We start from the raw sequence: 20030 nt of genomic DNA, 5'->3' as shown, positions 1-20030 counted from the left end.
CTTGAGTTGATTTTTGTATATTATGTAAGGAAGGGGCCCAGTTTCAATTTTCTGTATATGGCTAGCCAGTTCTCCCAGCACCGTTTATTAAATAGAAAATAATTTCCCCATTGCTTGTTTTTGTCAGGTTTGTTGAAGATCAGATGGTTGCTGGTGTGCAGTCTTATTTCTGAGTTCTCAATTCTGTTCCGTTGGTCTGTATGTCTGTTCTTGTACCAGTACCATGCTGTTTTGGTTACTATAGCCTTGTAGTAAGGTAATGTGATGGCTCCAACTGTGTTCTTTTTACTTAGGATTGTCTTGGTTATTTGGGCTCTTTTTTGGTTCCATATGAATTTTAAAATAGTTTTTTCTAATTTTGTGAAGAATGTCAATGGTAGTTTAATGGGAATAGCATTGAATCTGTAAATTACTTTGGGCAGTATGGCCATTTTCACAGTATTGATTCTTCCTATCCATGATCATGAAATTTTTTTTCCATTTGTGTCCTCTCTGATTTCTTTGAGCAGTGGTTTATAGTTCTTCTTGAAGAGGTCCTTCACTTGTTAGCTGTTGATGTGGTTTGGTTGTGTCCCACCCAAATCTTATTTTCAGTTGTAACTACCATAATTCCCATGCATCATGGGAGGAACCTGTTGGGAGGTAATTGAATCATGGAGGCAGGTCTTTCCCTTGCTGTTCTCATGATAGTGAATAAGTTTCAAGAAATCTGATGGTTTCATAAAGGGAAGTTCCCCTGCATATGCTGTCTTGCCTGCTGCTATATAAGATGTTCCTTCTGCCATGATTGTGAGGCCTCCCCAGCCAAGTGGAACTGTGAGTTCATTCAACTTCTTTTTCTGTATAAATTACCCAGTCTCAAGTATGTCTTTATTAGCAGTGTGGGAATGGACTAATACAGCTGTATTCCCAGGCATTTTTTTTTTTGTAGCAATTTGAATGGGAGTTCATTCATGATTTTGCTCTCTGCTTGCCTGTTGATGGTGTATAGGAATGCTAGTGATTTTTCACATTGATTTGGTATCCCAAGACTTTGCTGAAGTTTTTAATTAGCTTAAGAATCTTTTGGGCTGAGATGATGGGGTTTTCTAGATACAGGATCATGTCATCTGCAAACAAAAATAATTTGACTTCCTCTCTTCTTACTTTAATACATTTTATTTCTTTCTCTTGCCTGATTGCCCTGGCCAGAACTTCCAATACTATGTTGAATAGGAGTGGTGAGAGATGGCATCCTTCTCTTGTGCCAGTTTTCAAGTGGAATGCTTACAGCTTTTGCCCATTCAGTATATTAGCTGTGGGTTTGTAATATATGTCTTATTATTTTGAGGTTTGTTCCTTCAATATCTACTTTATTGAGAGTTTTTAACATAAAGGAATGTTGAATTTTGTCAAAGGCCTTTTCTGCATCTATTGAGATAATCATGTGATTTTTGTCTTTAGTTCTGTTTATGTGACGAATTACACTTATTGATTTGTATATGTTGAACTAACCTTGCATCCCGGGGATGAAGCCAACTTGATTGTGATGGATAAGCTTTTTGATGTGCTGCTGGATTTGGGTTGTCGGTATTTTATTGAGGATTTTTGGCATTGATGTTCATCAAGGATATTGACCTGAAGTTTTCTTTTTTTGTTTTATCTCTGTCAGGTTTTGGTATCAGAATATTGCTGGTGTCATAGAATGAAGAGTGCCTCCTTTTCAATTGTTTGGAATAGTTTCAGTAGGAATGGTACCAGCTCTTCTTTGCACCTCTGGTAGAATTCAGCTGTGAATCCATCTGGTCCTGAGCTTTTTTGGTTGGTAGGCTATACTGCCTCAATTTCAGACCTGGTTATCAGTCTATTCAGGGATTCAATTTCTTCCTGGTTCAGTCTTGGGAGAGTGTATGTGTCCAGGAATTTATCCATTTCTTCTAGATTTTCCAGTTCATTTACACATAGGTGTTTATAGCATTCTCTGATGGTTGTTTGTATTTCTGTGGGGTCAGTGGTGTAATCCCCATTATAATTTCTGATTGTGTTTATTTGATTCTTCTCCCTTTTATTCTTTATTAGTCTAGCTAGCAGTCTATCTGTTTTATTAATATTTTCAAAAAACCAGCTCCTGGATGTGTTGATTTCTTGAAGGGTTTTTCATGTCTCTATCTCCTTCACTTCAGCTCTGATCTTGGTTATTTCTTGTCTTCTGCTAGATTTGGGGCTTGTTTGTTCTTGGTACTGCAGTTCTTTTAGTTGTGATATTAGGTTGTTAACTTGAGATCTTTCTAGATTTTTTGATGTGGGCATTTAGTGCTATAAATTTCCCTCTTAACACTGCTTTAGTTATGTTCCAGAGATTCTAGTACATGGCCTCTTTGTTCTCATTAGTTTCCAAGAACTTCTTGATTTCTGCCTTAATTTTGTTATTTACCCAAGAGTCATTCAGGAGCAGGTTGTTCGTTTCCATGTAGTTGTATGGTTCTGAGTGAATCCCTTAATCTTGAGTTCTCATTTGATTGCACTGTGGTCTAACAGACTTTTCATTCTTATTTTAGCTCCTTTGCATTTGCTGAGGAGGGTTTTACTTCTGATTATGTGATTCATTTTAGAGTAAGTGCCATGTGGTTATGAGAAGAATGTATATTCTGTTTTTTTTTTCTTTTTTGGATGGAGAGTTCTGTAGATATCTATCAGGTCCACTGGATCCACCGCTGAGTTCAGGTCCTGAATATCTTTGTTAATTTTCTGTCTCAATAATCTGTATACTATTGTCAATGGGGTGTTAAAGTCTTCCACTATTATTGTGTGGGAGGCTAAGCCTCTTTGTAGGTCTCCAAGGACTTCCTTTATGAATCTGGATGCTCCTGTACACATATATTTAGGTTAGTTAGCTCTTCTCATTGAATTGAACTCTTTACCATTATGTAATGCCCCTCTTTGTTTTTTTAAAAAATATTTATTGGTTTAAAGTCTGTTTTGTCAGAAGTAGGATTGCAACCCTGCTTTTTTCAGTTTACTATTTGCTTGGTCAATTTTCCTCCATCCCTTTATTTTGAGTGTTTTTGCAGGTGTGTCTTTGCAGGTGAGATGGGTTTCTTGAATACAGCATACTGATGGGTCTTGATTCTGTATCCAGTTTGCCATTCTGTGTCTTTTAATTGGGACATTTAGCCCATTTACATTTAAGTTTAGTATTGTGAATTTGATCCTGTTTTCATGATGCTAGCTGGTTATTTTGTAGACTTATTTATGTGATTGCTTCATAGTGTCAGTGGTCTGTGTACTTCAGTGTGTTTTTGTAGTAGCTAGTAATGGGTTTTCCTTTCCATATTTAGTGTTTCCTTCAGGAGCTCTTGCAAGACAGGCCTGGTGGTGACGAATTCCCTAAGCATTTGCTTGTGTGAAAAGGATCTTATTTTTACTATGCTCATAAAGTTTAGTTTGGCTGGATATGAAATTTGGGGTTGGAAATTATTCTTTAAAAATGTTGAATAACAGCCCCCAATCTCTCCTGGTTTGTAGGGTTTCTGCTGAGAGTTCTGCTGTTAGTCTGATGGGCTTCCCTTTGTAGGTGATCTGACCTTTCTCTTGGCTGCACTTAACATTTTTTTCTTTCATTTCAACCTTGGAAAATCTGAGGATTATGTGTCTTTGGGTTGGTATCTTTGTGGAGTATCTTACCAGGGTTCTCTGCATTTTCTGAATTTGAATGTTGACCTGTTTTGCTATGTTGGGGAAGTTCTCCTGGATGATATCCTGACATGTTTCCTAGCTTGGTTCCATTCTCCCCATCTCTTTCAGGTACTCCAATCAGTTGCAGGTTTGGTCTCTTTACATAATCCCATATTTCCTGGAGGTTTTGTTTGCTCCTTTTCATTCTTTTTTCTCTGTTTTTGTCCTCCTGTTTTATTTCAGAAAGATAAGACAGAGTCTTCAAGCTCTGAGATTCTTTCCTCTGCTTGGTCTATTCTGCTATTGATACATGTTATTACATTGTGAAGTTCTCATACTGTGTTTTTCAACTCCATCAGGTCAGTTATGTTCCTCTCTAAACTGGCTATTCTGGCTCAGTTCCTGTATTGTTTTATCATGATTTTTAGCTTCTTTGCATTGGCTTACAACATGCCCCTTTAGCTCAGTGAATTTCATTATTATCTACCTTCTGAAGCCTACCTCTGACAATTTGGCCATCTCAGCCTCAGCCCAGTTCTGTGCCCTTGCTGGAGTGATGTTGCAGTTATTTGGAGGAAAAGAGACACTCTGGCTTTTTCAGTTTTCAGTGTTTTTAAACTGATTTTTTTCTCATCTTTGTGAGCTTATCTACCTTTGATCTTTGAGGTTGCTGACCTTTGAATGGGGTTTTTGTGGGGTCTTTTTTGTTGATGTTGTTGTAGTTGTTTTCCATTTGTTTGCTTTTTATTTTTTTAACAGTCAGGCCACTCTTCTGTAGGGCTGCTGCAGCTTGCTCAGGGTCTGTTCCAGACCCTAGTTGCCTCACTTTTTCCTGTACCTGGAGGTATCACCAGTGAAGGTTGCAAAACAGGAAAGATGGCAGCCTGCTCCTTCCTCTGGGAGCTCCATCCCAGAGGGGCACTGACCTATTGCCAGCCCAAATGCACCTGTAGGAGATGGCTGTAGACCCCTGTTGGAAGGTCTCACTCATTCAGAAGGAATGGGATCAGGGAACTGCTTAAGGAATTAGTCAGGCTGCTTTTTGGTAAAGAAGGTGTGCTGAATTGTGGGAGGAAACACTTCCTCATCCAGACCATTTGGATTCTCCTAAGCAGGCAGGCTGGAACAGCTGAGTCAACTGATCTCTCCCTGGGATGGAGCTCTGTTCACATAACTCTGATTGGAGTGGCTGAAGCCCTGGCAGGCAGGTCCTGCCCAGTGAGGAGGAATGTATTGGGGTCCCACGTAAAGAAGCATTCTGGCCACTATCTGGCAAAACAGCTGTGCTGTGTTGTGGGGGTTCCTTCCTCATTCAAACTGTTTGGACTCTCCAAAGCTGGCAGGCTGGAATGGCGGAGTCAACGAAACCACAGAGATGGTGTCTGCCTCTTCCCCTGGGAACTTAGTCCCATCTCAGACAGACTCCAGACTGTTGTCATTGGCTGACTGAAATTCCAAGCCAGTGGGTCTTAAGTTGTGAGGTGCCATGGAAGTGGAATCCATAGAATGATGCTGCTTGGCTCCCTGAATTCGGCCCTCTTCCTAGGCATATGTGCAGATGGATCTCCCACCTTGCTAGGGATCTTGGGGCTGAAGTATGTAAAACTCCCAGGTCTCTGTGTGTGCCTGAACAGCTACTCTACTGAGACTCCACACAGCTCTGTGTATTGGACCCAAGACCATGGTGGCATGGGCTCGGAAGAGGAGCTCCTGACTTGTGGGTTGCAAAGATCTGTGGGAGAAGCATGGTTTCCCTGGCAGGGTCGTACATCACTCACCACTTTCCTTGGCTGGGGGTAGGGGTTCCTTCAGCTCCATGCCACTCCAGGATGGACCATCACCCCACCCTTATTTTCTTTGTTCTCCATGAGTTGAGTTGTTTGCCTAGTCAGTACCCGTGCGAGAACTCAGATATTTCAGTTGAAGGTATTGAATTCACTCGCCCCTTTCATTTCTCTCCATGAGAGCCACAGATTGCATCTGCTTCTAATCAGCCATCTTCCAGCATTCTTTCTTATGACTCCATACATAAAGTCTAGGAGGTCTAGATCTGTTGTTTATTGGTTTTGCTAGCTTTAGCTAATGTTAACTTTGCCTTTTCTTTATAAGCTTTTATTGTGAGCTAATCTTACTTTACTATGTGACATTCAAGTGGGTCTAAATTAGGCAATAATTTCAACAGAGAGGCATTGCTTGTGCTGAGATCCAAAGGGTTCTAATAGCCAAGGACCACTTAAATTCTCTGTGAGTATCTTAAATCAGCTGAAAGTGAAGGCTCAAGTTGACACCTCAGTGCTAGTCTAAGGCTCAGAATCCCAATAGTGTTATACTACCAGTATCTGTCTCAGGGCAATCCAACTCCTCTGGGCAGCCTACTATTTCCAGCTGCCAGCACTGGCCACAGTTAAACCTACCCACCACCACTCCTCTACTCAGAAAGATACTAACATAACTTCCAAACCTTTTGTAAGACTTACAGTGCCTCCAAGACTCCATTCTATTCACAATGCGTAATTCTATAGGGGGAAGATCTCACAATAAACTTATTATACTACAGTGCTGGACACTAAAATTTTAAAGTCAATGATTAAACTTGATTCTATAGACAGAGAGGCATCTGTATGGCTATCAACATCTTCTTCTATCAGGGACATTCAGATAAGACTACTCTGAAAAATTGCTGCATTCACAAAGAAAATTAACATTTTTGGGGGGACCTACTAAGTGTTAGTTGTTAAACACTCAATAAACACCAGGTAATATGTCAACACTTTATAACATTTATTTTTTCTATTTTCTATTGTTTCTAGTTCTCCTAATGCTATTTCTGACATCTCTACCTCTGATCATGGTTTTTTTCTGTATTCCTGTTTGATTAAATAACAAATATAAGAAATCTAGAAGCAGCCTTTAAGGAGGAAAGGAACAGATGATTGTGTAAAAATGCATTCCATTTCTAAATAAACAAATGGGCAAAGTGGAGCAAAATCCCAAATTATTAACAGACTATTCCAGAACTTCATTTGAAAGTTTAGCTTTCAAATAGACCCATGGGAACTTATTTAACTCATAATGCAGCAGATTACTCATGTGTTCATTCATTCAATAAATTATTACTGAATACCTGTTATTTGCCAGACACTGAAATAGGTGCTGGAGATACAATTGTAATCAAAATAAAGTAGTTCCTGTTCCTGTGTAGCTTACAGTTTAGCTTGAGGTACAAACTATACAAATAATAACAATTAAAATGCAACCTTCCATGAAAACAATGGGAAAATAGGGTGATATGGATGCATACAAAATGTGAAAGGGTTAGCCTGGAAAAGGAGAAGGGACAATGAGAGGTTGGGAGAAAAGACATGCAAATATCCATAGGTAAGAAAAAATATATATTACCTTAGTGAAATAAAGAGGAGTTATGGGTGATAGAATGGAAAAGACTGAAGAGCCACTTTTGGGAAGGATGATGAATGATGAATCTGGAAATATAAATGAGATTGGGGTCATTGAAAGCAATATTGAAACATTTTGATTTCTCTAAGAACAATGGAGAGTCATTGAGGAATTTTATACATAGAGGTAATTTGACTAGATATGCATTTTTCAAAGATTCTTTGGCAACAGTGTGAAAAATGAAATGAGAATGGGGGTGGATAGGAGCCTGGGAAACCAGGTAGGATGCGTTTTCAGTAATTTAGGTAAGTGATGATGGTGATCTTTGCAAGGTTACTGGGGATAACAATGGAGGGAAATTGATGGATTCAACAATCTAAGGGTAGGATGTATTGCTTGAAGGAAATGAGAGTTCAGGAGAACGGCTCAAGAGGTGAGTCTATGACTGATTTGGCTTAATCACTTCTCCGTTGGGGGAAATTAGATCTTGAGTTGCAGCTGGGAAATTTGGATCTTAGGAACACAGAAAATCCTTGCTGCCAGCAAAACCTCCATAACATATTTGCGTGAAGTAGGCTTCCTTCCCCCTTTTTTGTTTCTGACCTAGAAAGAGAGAGAGGATTCCTTATTTGCTCTCTGCTATTACTCATGCCCAGTTGAGGAAAGAATGTCATCTACAATAAAGGCATTAAGTAGGAGAAGCAAAAAGTCAAGGTTTCGGTCTGACTTGATAAAGATGAAGGAAAAAACAAGAGAGAACTGTGAGGTCACTGTTTCCAGGAGTTGAGAAAAATAGGGGTCCCAGCTTGAACTTATGTCAGTTACTGATATCCAGTTATGTCTGCTCATACTCGTGACTGATAGAATGTATCCACCAGGAGCCTAATTTCGTGGCTGACCAGAGGTCACCTAGAAAACAGCACATTTAATGAAGTCAAATATTACAGAAAAAATGTGACTCCAAGTACAGCAGAATGTCTATCATGTAGAGCTTCAAAGTGTGGGCTCTAGAGCTATAGAGTGATGGTTAATAGCAAGGTTTTAAATTCCACCTTCACCACCTGCTGTATTTGGCCATGGGCTGTTAACTTAATCACTATATGGCTGGGTATTCTTATTTTTAAAAATGATAACTTCCCTAATTATTTGATACGGTTATTGTGAAGATAAAAGGAACTAATACATACAAAGCACTTTTAATAGTCTCTGATACATAATGACTCAATAAATATTAACTATTTAATATTAGCCATTTAAAATAACCAAGTATTATTACTTTAGCTCAGCTCTTCATGAACTCCAGGTCTCAATCTGGAGGTGGAGATGAGGATAGTAGGGAATAAAGTGAGACTATAATAATGAAATAATATTCTTGCCTAAAATCTTGCCAATATATTAGGGCAGAAGAATCACCAGAAAAAAAAAAAAGAGTGTGCAATGCTGTCAGATGTGCCATGGTACCCACTGCTCTAGGCTGGGCCTGGAAGGCAGAGACTTACCCTGGACATCAGATGCAGTGTCCACACAGATCCCAGGCAGTGAGCCTTGCTAAAGGAGGCTAGGTCCCCAAAATTCAGGTCCGTCACCCTTGATAGTGTTTTCTTGGTGTTTTAAATGAACTTTCACTGTTTGTCATATAATATTTAGTTTTAGAGAGCCATATTACTGATAAAAATAGTATGACTTATTTTTGAGAAGTAAATAAGATAATTGGGGGCAATCTAAGCAAAGTCTTCAATTGTGTTTCTGCTAAAGTACGTGAAGTACATGCCACTTTCTCAGTAGGAAAGACTGTTGGCAGACTGACAAGATGAATCATTGCTGAAATGTATTCAAAAAGAATTATAGAGCAGAACCAGGGATAGAATCTAACAGGAAATAAGCCCCATGGGTCATTCTGAGTTATGTCCTTTTTAGTGAGTCTGTTTTAGTTTAAGTTTATTTGAATAATACTAAGATGTACTGTATTGAGCAAGGGAAAGACTCTTCTGTAACATGCGGGAAACTTTTATCACTCAGGTTTTATCGTCTGGTTTTTCACTTTTTATGCAAATTTTTTTCCCCTTCATGTTAGAATAATTTTGGTCAATGTTTTCTCAAGATATGACTAATTTTTATTTTATCGTCTTTAGAGAAAGTTGAAGAGTCATAGTACCTTTCTTTTATCACAATAGAACCTACTGCACACAAAATTTAAAATGTATCCTTGGTTTTCATCTGAAGTTTTGCAATATAATGCAAATTAATACTTTTTCATCTTCAGCTTTTTGAAATTCACTTTCCACACTGCACTTAGAAATACATTTTTAAAACTAAAATATGAGCATGTAATTTCCCTGTTTTAGTCTCTTCAGTGGCATCCATTGACCTAAGGCTTACCAGGCCTGCCACATCTGGCACTGTGATGTTGTGAAATATTAAATACATTTGGTTTTCCTTCCCTTTTCCTGGCATACAGCTCTTAAAACTCTTGAAGTCTCTTAAGTGATATGTCTTTTTGTAGGCTGAAAAGATGACTGATGGCTGGGGACTCCTGGAAAACTGGGGGCTACTAGATAGCCTCAGAATGGAGAACTGTTGCCAAGGGAACCAACCCTGCAATTTAAGATTTGGAACTTTTAGCTTCACTCTCCAACCAGGGTGAGTGAAATTTGGGTCGATCGCAACTGGCTAATGATTTAATCAGTCATGCCTATGCAATGAATCTTCCATAAAAACCTGAAAGGACTGCATTTGAAGAGCTTCTGGGGATCTAAACATGTGGAGGTTCCTGGAGGGTGGCACCCAAATAGGGCAGGGAAGCTCTCACATCTCTTGCCCTATGCGTCTTTTCCATCTGGCTGTTCATCTGTATCCTTTGAAGTATTCTTAATAATAAATGGGTAAATATAAGTGAGGTGTTTTCCTGAGTTCTGTGAGCTCTTCTAGCAAATTAAACTCAAAGAAGAGGTCATGGGAACCCCTACTTTATAGCCAGTCAGTCAGAAGAAAAGGTAACAACCTGTGGCTTGTGATTGGCATCTGAAGTGAGTGTCAGTCTTGTGGGACTGAGCCCTTACCCTAAGTTATCTCCAGGTAAATAATGTGAGAATTGAATAGAATTCCAGGACACCCCTCTGGTGTCTGCTGGAGATTTGCTTGATGTGTGGGGAACCCCTCCCTCACATCTGGTCACAGAAGCATCCTGTGCTGTATTGAATGAGTGTTAGAGAAGGAAAAACACTTTTTTTTCCCTGTCTGTGTCAGATACCTACGTACCACTTCAGCTTCAGCTCCCACTCTGATTCTTCCTTGTCTCTTGCTCAAGACGCACAGGATTTACTTCCCTTCTCCAGTGTATAGTACAACCTTCTTTTTAGATCAGATATTAAAAATCCAAATGTAGCAGAGGCAGATTAAAGTGAAGCAGATCAGGTATAATACAGTCAGGATTGCTGGTACCTGTGGCAAAATGGAAAACACATACTCTCATAAAAGCAGCTGCTACTTGGTTCAACTGATTGCTGCCATGTCTTAGATCCTCTAATTTTTCAAGAAAACTAGAAATTTGATTTTTTTTCTGTAATCTCAAAGTTTTTCAATATCGGCAACTAATTTCTTAAGCACACTAAAAGTCAGTAAAGCATGTTCGGCTGCTATTTTTATTCGTATATGCAACCAAGTTGAAAACTTAAGATATTAATCTTCTCCGTTATACCCCTCTTCCTAGGCCTTAGCCCTTCATCTTCTCAGGAGATTCCCCCACAGATTTAAATCCCCTTGATCTAAAGCTCTCACAGCTACCTTTATATTTCCTTTTGTAACATTCATCATACTTTTGTGAGTCATCATTGTCATTAATCTCTTATAAATTCCATGAAGTTAGAGACTATGCACATCTTTTAAAAAATTACATCTAGAAGAATGCTTGGGATATAAAAGGGTATTAGGCTGGGCACAGTGGCTGATGCCTGTAATCCCAGCACTTTGGGAGGCTGAGACATGTGGATCACCGGAGCTCAGGAGTTCGAGACGAGCCTGGCCAACTTGGTGAAACCCCGTCTTTAAAAAAATACAAAAATTAGCCGAGTGTGGTGGCATGTACCTGTAGTCCTAGCTACTCAGGAAGCTAAGGTAGGAGGATCACTTGAACCTGGGAAGCAGAGGTTGCAGTGAGCTGAGATCACACCACTGCACTCCAGCCTGAACAACAGAGTGAGACCCTGTCCAAAAAAAGAAAATAAATATTTGTGAATCTAATTGAAACATTATATTCATTATATTAATGTTAAATATACAGGATAAATATTATGCCCATTTTATAGTTTGTAAAACTATAACACAGTGGACTTAAATGACCTTTTTGAGGTCATTCAGCTTTTGGTAGTAAGTTCAGCTTCTGACTCAGAGATTATAGCTCTTGCCACCAGGCCTTGCTATGTTTCTTAGCCATCTTCAGATTTTTCATAATATTGCAAGTCTGAAAGTTTGAACGCTATAGATTGTTTAAAATGAATTCTGAATATATGTTTTAATATTTGCTATATAGTCAACATTAAGTTAAAATGAAATTTAGGAAAGCAAAGACAAATAGCATTGCTAAAAGACATGAAGAATTTGTTTAATTTGGGAAAATGCTTTTTTTCTAGATTCAGTGCTTTTACCTAATATTAATATTTGATTAGCTTAAAGTAAACATTAATTGTCCAGCCCATTCATACATTAATCTGACAGTTTTTTCTCCATTGCATTAGCTAAGAGTAAGCCTTGATCATCTAAAAAGCATATTTTTTTGTTTTTCTCATACTGGTTATGTTATTGGCATCCATCAATATGCTGGATGGATGCAAGGAAGAAAAGAGAAAAAGAAAAATTATATGGGAAGTGCAAGAAATAAAAGAAGTTGTAGAGCTGCTAATATAACTGGATTATCAGAAAGTGTCACTGGTAAACTGAGTTCTTTCTCTACTTTATGTTGGTTGCAAAGAAAGAACACCCAGTTGGAAAGACCAGCAAGCCACTGGCGAGAAATCGAGAAGCAGTGCACTCTCACTCTAAAGATCTCTTTTCCTCAAACCATAGAAGGAATGGGGTTTTTAAGGACTGTGTGAGAAGTGGGAGAGGAATGTTAGTATGTGCAGGGTGGGACTCCAGACGTGCAGGCTCAACTCACAAACATACATCTTCCTAAAACTCATAAACACAAAATACAGAATAGCAGAGACTTTCTTTTTGGGGGAGGTAATGTTAGCATTATAATAATATATTAATGACTTATGCCAGCTAAAGGTAATCTGTTTCAGTTTGTGCCAGTTTGGGGGTCTTATCTCCCTCTGGTATCTGGTCATAGGTCATAAAGCTCTGGTGCTATCCAAGTCCATATGGTTTCTTCAAGCAGCTGTGCCTATAAATAAGAGACTAAAGAAAAACAGTGAGGAAAAGAACTTTCCCAGTTATTTCATCAAGGCTTCCCTGGTAACAAAGTTAATAGGCAATTTTTGGTCATTTTCCAGGATTATTTTAAAATCACAGCTGGAAGGCACCAATGATTTCAAGGAGGCTATTTATTGCTACACTTCAGGACCATGAGAAATGTTTATATTACTTAAATCAATATTGCTAATTCTAGTAATCTCTCTTAAGGAAATAAATATCTTAAAAATAGATAAATGGTTTTATAAGTTAGGGCATATCCCAACAATGTGATATTACAAATAATGATTAGTGATGTTTTGCAGGTATTCAATAATGCATGTGAATGGTCATTACATAGAGTTAAGTAAGTAAAAAAGGAATTCAAGTCTGTTATAAAATATTTCCCCCAATGCCAAAAAAAAAGTAAAAATAAAAGGCTAAAATTAAATTTCAAAGAGGGGGCTTCAAGATGGCTGACTAGCAGCATTTCATACCACCTCCTCCACTTAGAAGAACCTAAATAGTACATGAACAGTGTGTTAGTCTGTGCTGCCATAAAGGAATATCTGAGGCTGGATAATATATAAAGAGAAGAGGTTTATTTTGGCTTACAGTTCTGCAGGCTGTACAGGAAGCATGGTGCTGGCATCTGCTTCTAGTGAGGCCTCAGGAAGTTTACAATCATGGCAGAAGGCAGAGGGGAGCCAGCATATCACATGGCAAGAGAGGGCGCAAGAAAGAGAGGAGAAGTTCTCAGACTCTTTTAAACAATCAGATCTTTTGTGAACTCGGAGGAAGAACTCACTCATTACCAGAAGGAGGGCAGTAAGCCATTCATGAGGGATCTGCTGCCATGACTCAAACACTTCCCACCAGATCCCACCTCCAACACTGGGGATCACATTTCAATATGAGATTTGGAGGGGACAAGCATCTGAACTATATTAGAATATGTTATCCCAGAGAGAACTTGAATTCAACAGAGAGGTGACAGGACACATTGAAAGCAAGAAAGGAAAAAATAAAGAGGCAGCCTGCTTGGCAGGGATTGCCTGGGTGCTAAAAGTGATTTCCCAGCACGAGGAAAGGATGAGTGAGAGACTTCTGGCAGCTAACGTTCCCATAGTGGAATCATGTAATCCTGGTCACGGGAGAACCCTTTGACCCTCCCAACCCCTGAAATTAACATAGGTAGCTGCCAGGAGACTGTGGGATGGAACTGTACTAGGGAGAGAGCTTGCACCGGGTTCCACACCCTATCTGAGACTTAAGTGGTTACAGCAAGGTGCTATTATCAAACCTAGCCTTTGGCAGACTGCACACTGCCCTGTGGCCCAGTGGTGCCAGAATTGAGATGTTATGGAAACTCAGGCTACTGCTGCTAAAACTAGAGAATGAGCTGAGTGTGCTCCTGGGGCTGGAGCTAAGAAGCAAGAAAAGTGTGGGCTGCAGCTCCTGATGTCAGGAAATAAGCACTACCAGGATTGAGACTGGGACACAAGTGGGGCATGAATTGCTGCTGGGACGTTGTTGTGTGCTGGGTGGGGGCTCCTGCAGCTGGGATGGAATAGTGAGCTAGGCATGGGCTGCTGCTACCAGGGCTGGGGGAAAGCACCAAGTGTAAGAGTGATGCGTGTTCCCCACATGCTGGTTCAGGCTGTGGCCACGAACGATGGCCGCACTCTCTCTAGTGGTGTTCCTCAGCATAGCTGTTACTGCCTCTCATCCTAGCACTCCACCTGGGACCTGAAGATTGTTATGCCCCTGCCCACCACAGCTGGTGCCTGCTGTCACCATTGGGTGGCCTGAGAACAGGCCTATCTACCCTGGTTTCAGCCCTCCCTTCAGGACAGAGAACATAGCTTGGGGTCCTGGAGATTGCCCAATTCAAGCTACCACTTCGGGCATCTCAGCACTCCTTGTGGAGCCTGCGGTTGGACCTAAACTCCCAGCTGCTACCACTTCAGCTGGCACCTACCTGCAAGTGCCATCTTTAGGCTTGGATATTGGCCTGTCTAGTCCATCGCAGCCACTACCAATATCAAGGCACACTGCTTGACCCAGAGAATTATTCTCCCACTCTTATTGTCATTGCCTAAACCACACTAGTTGCCCAGGGGCCTGAGAATCCACTCACTTATTCACCTGGTCCACTGCTGCCACTACCAGCATCAGAGCAAGCCACCTGGAGTCCCAAGAATTTGCTCACTGCTAACTGCCAACAGAAATACCAGTGCACACCACCCTGGGGCACAAAAATAGGCATGCTCAGCCACTGATGCCACCACTGGGGCCTGAAAACTGGCCCACCTGGCATCTCAGCCACCAGCACAACTTCACCACAGCATCCTCTAATAACTGTACTTTAGCATACTGAGGAAATCACAGATGCCATTAATGCTGTTTACAGCCAAAGAAATCGTACAGAGACTACACTACTACACACACACACAGAATCAAAGGCAAAGTACCCTACCAGACCAACACAATACATATATCTTCAGGAAAAGTCCTCTTTTACAGGAGTTAATTCAAAAATAGGAAGAAGTGACTGTTACACCAGATGCACAGATATCAACATAATGACCCAGGAAATTTTAAAAGCAAGGAAAGGCCAGGTGCGGTGGCTCACGCCCGTAATCCCAGCACTTTGGGAGGCCGAGGTGGGCGGATCATGAGGTCAGGAGATCGAAACCATCCTGGCTAACATGGTGAAACCCTGTCTCTACTAAAAATGCAAAAAATTAGCCGGGCGTGGTGGCGGGCGCTTGTAGTCCCAGCTACTCGGGAGGCTGAGGCAGGAGAATGGTGTGAACCTGGGAGGCAGAGCTTGCAGTGAGCCAAGATCGTGCCATTGCACTCCAGCCTGGATGACAGAGCGAGACTCCGTCTCAAAAAAAAAAAAAAAAGAAAAAAAAAAAGAAAAAAAAAGCAAGGAAATATGACACCTCTAAAGAAAGACAATAATCCTTAGGGAATAGTCACATCTTAATCAAAAAGAAATGTTTGAAATCCAGGTAAAGAATTCAAAATACTTATTTTAAAGAAACTCAGTGAGATACCAGAGAATTCTGAAAAACAATCCAAATACATCAGAAAAATATTTCAGGAACTGAATAAAAATTGTATAAAAGATATATATATATTTTTTAGACAGAGTCTCACTCTGTTGTCTGTTGCCCAGGCTGGAGTGCAGTGGTGCAATCTTGGCTTGTTGCAACCTCTGCTACCGGGATTCAAGTGATTCTCCTGTTTCAGCCTCCCGAGTAGCTGGAACTACAGGCACATGCCACCACTCCTGGATAATTTTTTAAATTTTTAGTAGAGATGGGGTTTCATCATGCTGGCCAGGCTGGTCTCAAACTCCTGACCTCAAGTGACCTGCCTGCCTTGGCCTCCCAAAGTGCTGGGATTACAAGCATGAGCCACCACACCCAGTCATATATTTTTAAAAATAACCCAGTGAAAATTCTGGAACTAAAAAAATTCATTGAAGGAAATACAAAATACATTTGAAATCTTCAGAAATAATCTAGATCAGGCAGAAGAAAGACTCTCGGAACTTGAAGACAAGTTTTTTGAAATAATCCATTCAGAGAAAAATAAAGAAAAAAAGAATAAAAAAGACCAAGCAAAGCCATTGCCACATTTGGGACAACAGAAAGTGGTCATATATTCAAATTTATTAGTATTTTTAGTAGAGATGGGGTTTTGTTATGTTGGCGAGGCTGGTCTCAAGCTCCTGACCTCAAGTGATCCGCCCACCTTGGCCTCCCAAAGTGCTGGATTACAAGCATGAGCCACCACACCTGGCCATATATTTTTTAAAATAACGCAATGAAAATTCTGGAACTAAAAAATTAATTGAAGGAAATACAAAATACATTTGAAATATTCAAAAATAATCTGGATCAGGCAGAAGAATCTCAGAACTTGAATACAAGTCTTTTGAAATAATCCATTCAGAGAAAAATAAAGAAAAAAAATAATAAAAAAGACCAAGCAAAGCCATTGCCACATTTGGGACAACATAAAGTGGTCAAATATTCAAATTATTGGTATCCCTGAGTGCAAAGAGACAAAGAAAGGATTAGACAATCCATTTAATGAAATAATAGATGAAAACTTCACAAGTCTAATAAGAGATTTAGACACTCAGATACAGAAGGCTCAGTGATTTCCCAGGAAGATACAGTGCAAAAAGATCTTCTGTATGGCACATTATAGTCAACCTGTGTAAAGTCAAAGATAAAGAGAAAATCTTAAAAACGGCAAAAGAAAAGCATCTAGTCACCTATGAAGGAAATCCCATCAGACCAACAGCAGATTTCTCAGCAGAAGCCTTACAGACCAGAAGAGAATGGGGCGATACAGTCAAAGTGATGAAAGAAAAATACTATTAGCCAAGAATACTACATTCAGCAAAATTATCCTACATAAATGAAGGAGAAATAAAGTCTTTCTCAGATAAGCAAATGCTGAGAAAATTTGTTATCACTAGATGGGCCCTTTAGGAAATGCTCAAGGGAGTCCTAAACCTGGAAACAAAGGATATTTACCACCATGAAAACATACAAAACTGTAAAACTCACAGATGAAGCAATCACACAAAGGAGAAGAACAGACTCAAGCGGTACCACTACAGCAATCCACCAAACCACAATAACAATCAATAAGAGAAAAAGAAAAGATATATTTCTATATCTTTTATATATCAATATCTATATCTGTATCTTTTTATCTCTCTATATATACATATGTATAACAACCAGAAAATAATTAATATGACAGGAACAAAACCACAGATATCAATAACAACCTTGAATGCAAATGGTTTAAGTTCTCCACTTAAAAGACATAGAATTTATCTATTTCTTCTAGGCTATCCAACTTTTTTGTGTTTAATTATTTCCTGTTTTTCTAATTCCTTGAGGTGCACTAATGTGTTGTTTATAAGAATTTTTTAATTCTTTTGTGACATAAGCATTTATTGCTATAAACTTCCCTCTTAGAACCGGTTTTGCCATGTATAAGAGGCTGTCATATGATGTGTTTCCATTCTTCTTGTTTGTCTCAAAAAGTTTTAAAATTTCTCTTTTAATTTTGTTATTGACCCAGTGGTAATTTAAATGTATATTGTTAATTTCCATGTATGTAGAAAGGTTTCAAGATTTTTCTTGTTTTTGATTTCTAGTTTTATATCATTGTGGTGAGAAAAAATACTGGATATGATCTCTATATTATTAAAGAGTTGTTTCATGGCCTAATATATGATCTATCCTGGAGAATGTTCCATGTGCTTTTGAGAAAAATGTACATTCTGCAGCTATTGAATAGAATGTTCTCTAAATGTCTGTTAGGTGCATTTGATCTATGGTGAAGTTTAAGTTCAATGTTTCTTTGTTGATTTTCTGCCAATTGACCTATCCATTGTTTAAAGTGGGAGTATTGTTATTATTGCCATTATTGTATTGCAATCTATCTCTACTTTTAGATTTAATAAAATTTGCTTTATATATTTGTCTGCTCTGGCATAAGGTGCATATATATTTATAATTGTAATATACTCTTGTTGAATTAATTCCTTTAAAATTATATAATAGTCTTCTTTGTCATTTTTACAGTTTTTGACTTAAAGTCTATTTTATCTTATGTAAGTATGGCTATGCCTGCTTGCTTTTGGTTTTCATTTGCATGAAATATCTTTTTCCATTCCTTCACTTTCACGCTATGTTTGTCTTTAATGGTGAGATGACTCTCTTATAGGGAACATATAGTTGGATTGTGTGTAGGGGTGTGTGTGTGTGTGTGTGTGTTTAATCCATTCAGCCATTCTTTATCTTTTTTTTTATTATTATACTTGAAGTTCTATGGTACATGTGCACAACGTGCAGGTTTATTACACAGGTATACATGTGCCATGTTGGTTTGCTGCACCCATCAACTTGTCATTTACATTAGGTATTTCTCCTAATGCTATCCCTCCCCCAGCCCCACACCCCACGACAGGCCCCAGTGTGTGATGTTCCCTGCCCTGTGTCCAAGTGTTCTCATTGTTCAATTACCACCTATGAGGGAGAACATGCGGTGTTTGGTTTTCAGTCCCTGTGATAGTTTGCTGAGAATGATGGATTCCAGCTTCATCCATGTCCCTGCAAAGGACATGAACTCACCCTTTTTTATGATTGCATAGTATTCCATGTTGTATATGTGCCACATTTTCTTAATCCAGTCTATCGTTGATGGACATTTGGGTTGGTTCTAAGTCTTTGCTATTGTGAATAGTGCCACAATAAACATACATGTGCATGTGTCTTCATAGTAGCATGATTTATAATCCTTTGGGTAAATACCCAGTAATGGGATCACTGGGTCAAAGGGTATTTCTAGTTCTAGATCTTTGAGGAATTGCCACACTGTCTTCCACAATGGTTGAACTAATTTACACTCCCACTAACAGTGTAAAAGTGTTCCTATTTCTCCACATCCTCTCCAGCATCTGTTGTTTCCTGACTTTTTAATGATCGCCATTCTAACTGGCATGAGATGATATCTCATTGTGGTTTTGATTTGCATTTCTCTGATGACCAGTGATGATGAGCATTATTTCATGTGTCTGTTAGCTGCATAAATCTCTTCTTTTGAGAAGTGTCTGTTCATATCCTTTGCCCAATTTTTGATGGGGTTGTTTGTTTTTTTTTCTTGTAAATTTGTTTAAGTTCTTTGTAGATTCTGGATATTAGCCCTTTGTCAGATGGATAGATTGCAAAAATTTTCTCCCATTCTGTAGGTTGCCTGTTCGCTGTGATGGTAGTTTCTTTTGCTGTGCATAAGCTCTTTAGTTTAATTAGATCCCATTTGTTTATTTTGGCTTTTGCTACCATTGCTTTTGGTATTTTAGTCATGAAGTCCTTGCCCATGTCTATGTCCTGAATGGTATTGCCTAGGTTTTCTTTTAGGGTTTTTATGGTTTTAGGTCTAACATCTAAGTCTTTAATCCATCTTGAATTAACTTTTGTATAAGGTGTAAGGAAGGGATCCAGTTTCAGCTTTCTACATATGGCTAGCCAGTTTTCCCAGCACCATTTATTAAATAGGGGATCCTTTCCTCATTTCTTGTTTTTGTCAGGTTTGTCAAAGATCAGATGGTTGTAGATGTGTGGTTTTATTTCTGAGGCCTCTGTTCTGTTCTATTGGTCTGTATATCTGTTTTGGTACCAGTATCATGCTGTTTTGGTTACTGTAGCCTTGTAGAATAGCTTGAAGTCAGGTAGCATGATGCCTCCAGCTTTGTTCTTTTTGCTTAGGATTGTCTTGGCAATGCGGGCTCTTTTTGGTTCCATATGAACTTTAAAGTAGTTTTCTTTCCAATTCTGTAAAGAAAGTCATTGGTGGCTTGATGGGGATGGCATCGAATCTATAAATTACTTTGGGTAGTATGGCCATTTTCATGATATTGATTCTTTCTATCCATGAGTATGGAATGTTCTTTCATTTGTTTGTGTCCTCTTTTGTTTCGTTGAGCAGTGGTTTGTAGTTCTTCTTGAAGAGTTGCTTCACATCCTTTGTAAGTTGTATTCCTAGGT

General features: G+C 39.1%; 1 protein-coding gene across 1 annotated transcript in view; it reads left to right on the top strand.

Annotated features, from left to right (window-relative positions):
• ODR4 (odr-4 GPCR localization factor homolog) overlaps nt 1–16108 on the top strand; it is a 173201-nt gene extending 157093 nt beyond the window's left edge. Inside the window, exon 19 of the mRNA XM_063602911.1 lies at nt 9554–16108. The gene's annotated coding sequence lies outside the window, so the exon portion shown is untranslated. The remainder of the gene's footprint in view (nt 1–9553) is intronic.
• The last annotated feature ends 3922 nt before the right edge of the window (nt 16109–20030 follow it).

This window comes from Pan paniscus, chromosome 1, assembly GCF_029289425.2.
Source record: "Pan paniscus chromosome 1, NHGRI_mPanPan1-v2.0_pri, whole genome shotgun sequence".
NCBI classification, from domain to species: Eukaryota; Metazoa; Chordata; class Mammalia; order Primates; family Hominidae; genus Pan; species Pan paniscus.
This window is presented reverse-complemented; position numbering and strand designations above follow the sequence as displayed.